Source organism: Fukomys damarensis, unplaced genomic scaffold (genome assembly GCF_012274545.1).
Source record: "Fukomys damarensis isolate Sample0158 unplaced genomic scaffold, DMR_v1.0_HiC HiC_scaffold_22, whole genome shotgun sequence".
In the NCBI taxonomy this organism is placed as follows: domain Eukaryota; kingdom Metazoa; phylum Chordata; class Mammalia; order Rodentia; family Bathyergidae; genus Fukomys; species Fukomys damarensis.
Window position 1 is genome coordinate 19,011,866 of NW_022900934.1, and position 8,248 is coordinate 19,020,113.

General features: G+C 45.0%; 1 long non-coding RNA gene across 3 annotated transcripts; it reads left to right on the plus strand.

The window, feature by feature from the left end:
* Positions 1–3,122: 3,122 nt before the first annotated feature.
* LOC104867131 lies at positions 3,123–7,045 on the plus strand. 3 transcript variants are annotated; one of them, XR_781680.1, is made up of 3 exons: positions 3,123–3,190; positions 4,566–4,694; positions 5,821–7,045. It is a non-coding gene; the product is annotated as an uncharacterized LOC104867131 (long non-coding RNA). The 3 variants fall into 3 exon arrangements; XR_781681.1 differs by having other exon boundaries at positions 3,171–3,543; XR_002025594.1 differs by lacking the exon at positions 3,123–3,190 and adding an exon at positions 4,274–4,346.
* The last annotated feature ends 1,203 nt before the right edge of the window (positions 7,046–8,248 follow it).

The window sequence follows — 8,248 nt, forward strand, 5'->3', positions numbered from 1 at the left end:
CACATATGAAGTAATATGAAGGGAAGAACTTCTTGAAAATGTTAATTCTTAATCTTGACTGAGGAGATGAAAGTGAACTGCATCAATTATCTAAGAAAGCATTATTAATACCCGAAGTTGATGACACTGGATTGAAAATCATGTATGCAGACACTACTTTTGACCATCCAAATTTTTACAAGCTTTGGGGATAATATGATGATCCATTGCCCTTGATATTTATCCTGAGAAAATAGTCTTGAAGGAGGAACTAGCTATAAGTGGAAGATGCTTATTACATTAATATCTGGAATAGCAAACTCTGGGTAGTCCTCAAAAGCCCATCTGTAGGGGTGTGGCAATCAAATTTTGGTGCAACAAAGTAATCCTCAGTATGGTTGGGGCAAAAGCTTTATAGGAACAGACAAGATACTTTTAATATACTACCTGGAAAGCAGAATATGAGCTAGAAATTACTCCATGCACACAACTATGTTACATTTGTGCATGTGGGCAAACACAGGAAAGTCAAAGACAAAATAAAAGGCATGGTGCATGTCTGAAGGTATGGGCTACATCTAACACGATTTGAACTGAGTCACCGCACATTTTAGTTATTTTTATCTCATTACTGAGACAAAACACCCGATACCCAAAGTTAAAGCAGGAAAGGTTTACTGAGCTCACAGTTTGTCGGGGTTTTAGTCCATAATTGGCTGGCCCCAAGGCAGGGTGGGTGGCTGACAGGCATTGCAGAGGAGAAACAGTTCATGGTAGGCAGAAGGTAGCAAAGCTAGTGAGAGACGACCACAGCTCTTTCCATCTCTTGTATCCATCCTATCCAGGCAGGTAGCACTCACATCCTTAGTTCTAGTGTTTTTGAGCCTAGCGTTGTACCATTAATCAGTTCCAGTGTCAAACACTCTCCATCCAGCCACCTCTGCAAAAGCTCCCTCTGTGACTGTATTAGGACTTGGGAGGGACATCAAGGCAAAAGCCATAACTTGCTTTGCCCTATAAGTGAGCAGACAAGGCCCCCATCTGTGGGATTTCATGCCCAGAGTCTTCCCAACAGGCTGTCCAGCCTTCCTGCATTTCTGGCAGCCAGGTCTCTGCAGCAATTCCCCAAATACAGCACAGTTCCACGCTGGCCTCAAGATACAAATATATGTAACTTCCTTTGTCTGGTTCCGGGAAGCTGAGTATTCCTCATCAGGGATTTTAAAGAGGCCAAATCACTCTGATGTTGACTGGAAGGTTCCCTGGGAGTGCTCTGTTGTGTTGGTCAGCAGGCGCTGATCTTGCCCGGTGTCTCTGAGCACACTTTCTGCAGAGCAAAGAGCTCTGTGTTGGAGGGAGGCAACTTTAGGCTTAATGGGGCTGATGGGAGCCCCATTAAGGCAGGAAATTTGGCTGCATGTGGGAATCACTCACTGTGTTCCCCAGGACCATTTCCAAACTTACAATAAAGTCAAGTCGTTGTTGGAAAAATTTCTGTTTAAAAGGAGCTCCAGAAGGGCCCTTAAAGATCGTTCAGCTCCCGAACTTCTTTCTCCCCAGATTTCTTGTCAGTCTGTATGAAGCCCCGCACTCACATGTGGGCTCCTGTGCTCTTCCTCCATTTTGGTCTCCCTCTCAGGTGACACACCTGTGCCCAGGTGCTGAGAACAGGTGCGCACATTGCCTGTCAACAGCCAACCCTGCCTTAAAACCACACTTCTGCGGCTTGGGTAACTGGAGTGGCAAAAGAGTTGACTCAGTGGTGATTCTGTTCACTGCTATTTATTCACTCACTCATTCACTCACTCACTCACTCACTTATTCACTTGTCCTTCAATCATGAAGCATCATTTATTCTCTGCCAGACATTGTTCTGGACCCTGGGAATTTAACCAGAACATGGTAGCCCAAGTAAATCATAAAAATCCAAGGAAGTAACTTCTTTTCATAAATTATGTGAAAGGAATCAGATAGGTGTTCGGTCCTGAGGCAGAGCCATGGGTAGGGATGAGTGGGACAGACCTTGGTTTCCTGGAGTGGTCATCAGAAACCTTTCCAGGAAGTGTCAGTTCAGCAAGGTCCAGGAAGAGGGGAGCAATCTAGCAATGGAAGGGGCTGGAGCTGGGGAAGGCAGAGGGATGAGCACAGCGGCTGCAGCAGAGGCTGGGTTGCTCCAGCTGCTAGACACATACCCTGCCTCCTCTCTTCTCCTCCTCTCTCACTCTGCTGCTTCCTGTGCCTGTCAGTCCCCCTGCCCTGCCATCCTTTGCTCTCTTTCATTACTCGGTTTTGGGTTTCCTTCATTACATCTGGCCCTGTCTCTCCCTGTCTCTCTTCTTCCTTACTTTTCTGGCCCTTTTAGTCTCCCTAGCTCTGCATTGTTTTTTTCTCAGCCTGCCATTTTTGGGTACCATCGTGCTATCTTCCTGTTCCTTGCTTTCCTTCTCTCCTCCCTTTTATCTCTCTGCCTCCACCTAATTTTGACCCCAGATCTCTCTCTTGCTTTCCACTCCTCTGCCAAGTATCTCTTTCCTTCCCAAGCAGAGGCTACTGGGAAGCTCCTTTGATTGATATTGCTACAGACAGCTAAAGTCATTAAATCATTCCCACAGCACATCTCTGGGAGGTGTTTCGCTGGCAGTGTTTTGCCTATACCCAAGAAAGACAGGAGTTTTAAAACAAACATATACATTCTCAGAAGCCCAAGTGATTGTATTTCCTCATTGATCCATGATGACGCTTAATATGTGTAAAGCTGCCCCATGCCTCCGGGGAGTCAATGGAGTGAGCAAGCCATCCTGGGCAAGGAACGAGGAGGGAACGGAAATTGGCCTGGCGGGGCCTGGCCAAAGCCTGTGCTCCGAGGACCCGAGCAGAGTGGGTTCTGCAGAGTGGAGAGAGAATACTTCCTGAATAGTGTTTCAGAGACATCTTTGTGGTTTCTGGTTCATGTCCACCTCTCACACCTGTAAGGAGAGGAGACAGCTCATTCCCCCTGTCCCCCACTTTGCTATGTAGGGGCCTCTAGCACAGTACCTGGGATCCTTCAGAGCCTTTATTTGTTCATTGATTCTTCTTCTTCACTGGACTTTGTACTTCTCGGTAACAATGACACAGAGGTTCTAAGTGTCACACCCTTGGTGACCTCGCATAGCTTCTATACTCTCTGGCTGAGGCAGGTACCAGTTAAATGCTCATGATGAAGGTTTATGTGAGTAACACCTGCTTGGCAGGGCGGTGGCTTCGGCTTTGGCTTGTTCTCTCTTCTCTAACGTAAGGGTGATTGAATCCATGCAGGGAAAGTGCTTGCAACATTATAGTAAATGCTTAGTAATGTGATCATTATTTATCATCATTTCTCTTAATAGTTGCTATTTTATTGTTGTCACCACCACCACCACCACCACCACCACCATCATCATCATCATCATCACCATCTTCAGGCTGTGGAGACATGGTGTTAATTGGCCATACAGTTCTAGTTCTCTGAGTTATGAATGGATAGGAGATGATAGCAGGTGCAAAAGCCCAGCTGTAACCTGTGTAGGCTCATTCTTCTCCAAGGTGTGTTCTTTCAGGGCTCTCGGTCTCCATGAAGAGATACTTGAAGAGCGTAGGAACTGCATAGCCTGGCTCAACCTGAGCATTTGCTACTCAACTGACTTGTTCTTGTACCTTTTTTAAAGAAAAAATGAAAACCCCTTTCTTTTTCTCTCTCTCTCTATATAAAACAGGAGGATCATATACTTATAGCTCACCATATGTCAAGATGAAAATCATATTAAAATTTAGTCCTCATTGTGAGGTATTGGGAGGGTGGAAACTTAATCCTACTGTGGTAATTGGAGGTGTGACCTTTGGGAAGTAATTAAGGTTAAATGAGGCTATAAGGGTGGGGTCCTAATCCAATGAGGCTGTAGATTTATAAGAAGAGGAGGAGGATGTTCTGTGTTACCAGGTGATGCCCTGCCTTGCAGTGGGACTTTGCAGAGTCCCCACCAGCAAGAAGGACTTGACAGGTGCAGCTACCTGAGGTAGGACTTTGCAGCCTTTACTTGTGAGCTGAGATTTTTATTCTTTGTAAATTACTCAGTTGGTGTCATCCAATTATAACAACAGAAAATGGACTAAGAGCTTAAGTATCAAGATTCAATGAAATCGTGCCTTACCCACCCTTACCCCAGCGAGACCTCTTCGAGGGCAAAAACTGTGTGTTCCATACAGAGCTCGAGACAGTCTACAGCTTCGCTGTTGTGTGTGGTGTGGTGGCTACAGAGCACTTAGAATTCGGCTGCTCAAGACTGAGCTCAGCTGCGTGGGTAAAACGCACAGTGGATTTCAAATGCTCAGTACAGAAAGAGTGCAAAGTAACTCCATATTTTTGTATTGGTTATAAGTTGACATAAATGATAATACTTTAAATGAATCAAGTTAAATGAGATTAAGGAAATTTGTTAAATAGTATTTGTTTTATACTGAAATAACATGTTAAACATACTGAGCGCTCATGTAATGTTATAACAAAATAATTATTAGCTAATAGAATTATTACTTAAATTGATTTTATTTGTTTTTGAAAAATTGAGTGTGGCTACTAGAAGACGTAAAATTGTAAATGTGGTTCACATCGTGTTTCTACTGAGCATTGAGCAGTGCCTCAGAGCACAAGAAAGGATCTGCTTAGCACAAGTGAGCAACTCATGAGGAGAGGGTGGGTAAGTAAATGGATAAACAAAGGACAAGTAAGAGTGAACAAATGGCTAGATCATGAGCTGATAAAGAGAAAAATGGGTGGAAGGGTAGCTGAATGGAGGAAGAATAAAATGACCAAAGGGAAAAATGGCTAGGGGTAAAATTGATAGGTCAATGAACAAAGGAATTACTCAAATTTTAGAAAATAAATGCCTATGTACAGAAACAAATATGTAAAGAAGGAAGAACAGATGTCCCAGGAAACCAGGACTTGACTTTGACAAGAAGGTCTCTGGAGCTCATGGAGTTTAAGCCTTTGACCAAGAAAAAGAGTTTACCCTTGCTCTTGGGGAATTTATTATTTTAATTGTTAGCCTTCATCAGAAGTTATTGGAATTTTTTTCCTCTTGGACAGTTTATCGCTTGTAAATTATTTGTCACATCTTTGCAATTCTATCCAGATCCTTAACTTTCTAATCATGCATCTTTTATGGGGTCTCCTTTAAAGAAGCACTATAATTACGTGCCAAGGGTCCCAGTAAATTTTATCAGGCCATAAAATATTATACTTTAATTATTTGGAAGGGGAAGAAAGGCAAATGTTCCCTCTGCGGGGCTGATGATCAATGTGGAGAGCCAGCTGTCCTCCCTCGGGGCCCCTCGGAGTGGGCTTGTGCTCCCTGCCCCAGGCGGTCTCTGCATCAGCCACCGGGCTCAGGACACCTCTTACCTGGCTCTCGGATAGACTCTGATACACTCCCAGAAACAACATCCTTAAGTAGTTGCATTATGCCCGGCAAGTCTAAGTGGTTTATCTCGGGGGAAGATGCTGTCCTCCTACACTTTTTTTTTCAGTACCAGGGGTTGCAGCCAGGGCCTGTGCACCAAGCTGTATCTCCAGCTCCACCCGCTTTTTAGTTTTTTATTTGGCGACACAGTCTTACTAACGTGCTAAATGGCCCAGGCTGAGCTTGAACTCGTGATCCTCCTGCCTCGCACCCCCACCCCCAGAACACTGGGGAATTGTTTTGCCCTTTTTACAGATGAGGAAACTTAGACTTAGAGTAATTTGAATTGGGAATTTGCTTTGGCTCTCCTGACTCCATGGTGATTTTTTTGTTTTTCTCTCTTCCCCTTGCCATGCCACAGCTGCCATTGTGAACACACACCAGAGCACACAGATGAGCTCAGCGGGCTGGGGATTTTTTCTTCTCTAGCGGTTGAAAGGAGAAATACGATGACATCGTGGCATCCGTGCTTTGCTTCATTATTGAATTCATTTGTGAACACACACCGGGCCCATGGAATTAATACGTGCTGCACAGACTATGGAGAATGGCAACTATAGTAACTGCTAAGGACAGGGATCTATGAAATTCGAAAGCTTAAAAATTGAAGCTTCTAATCAGTTAGGAAGGTCATAGAAATCTGTTCTGAGGAAATTAGCAATCCAAGACCTGAAAGATAAGTAAGAGTTAGCTAGGTAACTAGGAGAAGGTGAAGTATTCTAGATAGAGATAACAGTACATGCAGAGGGCCTGTGGCAGCAAGGTCAGGAAGAAAATGTTGGGTGGCTAGAACAGAGTTACCAATAAGAGAGAGAGAGTTAGTGAACCACGATAAGGCCTTGGTTTTATCCTAAAAGCACTGAAATTTCAGGTTCAAATTCAGGTGAGGGAAAAGGCTATTTCAAAGGCAGTGTGGGTAAGCGATGGTTTGTGTAAGACAGGAGCTGAGGGGTGACTGGGTGTGTGGCCGATATCAGGAGGCTCCTTCATCCGAAGGGGGGTGGACCCAAAGAGGAGAGGAAGTCAGGGAGGGTGACTAATCCCCACACATCCTTCTGGTCTTGGCTTCTAAGTCATTTCCTTGGGGAGCCCTTCTCTGACCCCAGCTTAGGCTGGACCCCCCACCCTCAGAAGTGTCTCCCCACCCTCCACTTCCCTTTTCACTGCTGCCATGTCTTCCCTCATGGTCTTTCCCCTTACTGCCGTGGCCTTATCCAGGAGGGCAGGGCTTGAGGCCCAGGTCACTGCTAGCTGCTCCTCTCCTAGCCTGGGACCCGGCACTTGGTTGCAGTCAAAACCTAGAACTGAAAGAACGTTGGACAAGTGGGGCATCCATGAGAGATGGGATTTGTGAGCGCCTCGTTTCCTCTGGATGCTCCCTCCCCCTGGCCCTCCCTCTCCCCCTCCTTTTGTCACTTCTGTATTTTATCCTAAAGCTGAGCTCCTCTGAGCTCCCTACTCACGGGCTTCCATCTGAAAGCATGGACAGGCATATAAGACAATCTCTGAACTCTGGATATGAAGTATCAGTTACCTGCCAAGGGCTGCAATACGCAATCACCACAGAAGATCAAATACCTTGAACCAAGGGGCTTCATGACTTTCATGGTCACTATTGCACAGACAGAAGGTGACCAGGCAGTTTATGGAAACCCTCCATGTCACCCTTTTGGAGTGACTCATCTTGTTACTAGGTTTACTGCTAATTATCCCAGGGTGAGCACTGGTGAACCCTGTGGTCACTGGGATGGTGAAATCCCTAGCAAAATTTTCTGCTTAAAGAAAGTTATACTTATATTGATAATATGAATACTGATGCTGATGGTAGCTAGCATTGATGCTAGGAACTTTCCTGATCGTTATGTCAGGGTTCTGCCATCTAAATCTTGTTTTTGTAAATAAATTTTGTTTGGAACACGGTCGCGTCAATTCATTTATATCTGTATCCTTTCTTATGACTATGGACGGCAGATCTGGGCAACGGTGACAGAAATGATATAATTCTGAAAGCCTAAGACATTTGTTCGCTGGCTCTTCAGAAATAAAACCTGCCAATCTCCCCTTTACATTTGTTATTGTGACATAAGGACATAAGTAAAGCTATCTCTAGTTTATGGATGGTGAAACTGAGGCTCAGGGAGAAGTAATTCCCATGTTGTTTCACAAACTCAAACCCAGCGAGTCTTGTGGTCTTTCAGTGTGGTCTCCAGGAGAAGCTACTGTTAGCTGGGTCCTTAGGAGAAGCGCAGGAGACTGCGTCTAACTAGTTCCAGCACTGCCGAAGCCATTGTTCCTGAAGTACCTCACAGATCTGCTTGATTATGTGTTCTTACTGAAAGATACCCATAGTCAGGCAACTGAAAACGGCAAGCCTTACTTGGTTTGGGGGCTGAGTTCTGAGAGCAAGCAGTCTAAGAGACAGGAGGTAGAATTTTAAAGGCCCGGGCTTAGCAACTCCCACAGGGCCACTTTTGCTATGTGCTACTGGACAAGGTTTCATAAACCTGCCTAGATCTCCAGGAGGGGCAGAGATTCTATCTGTCAATTGGAAGAATGTCAGTCTTGGGGCCATGATTTTAGGGGCCCATAGCAAACCATAGTCATTTAAGGGTCTCTTAGAGTGTCGCTCTGATCCAGCATGACCGATAATTTCTTGTTCAGACTAGGAAGCAGGAAAAGAATGAAAGGGGGGCTATGAACACCAGACATGTGTGCAGAGCAGAACAGCCCCAGACAAGCTGAGCGTGCAGTCGGCCTATTGCTGCAATGATTGGTACCCTTTTGATGTC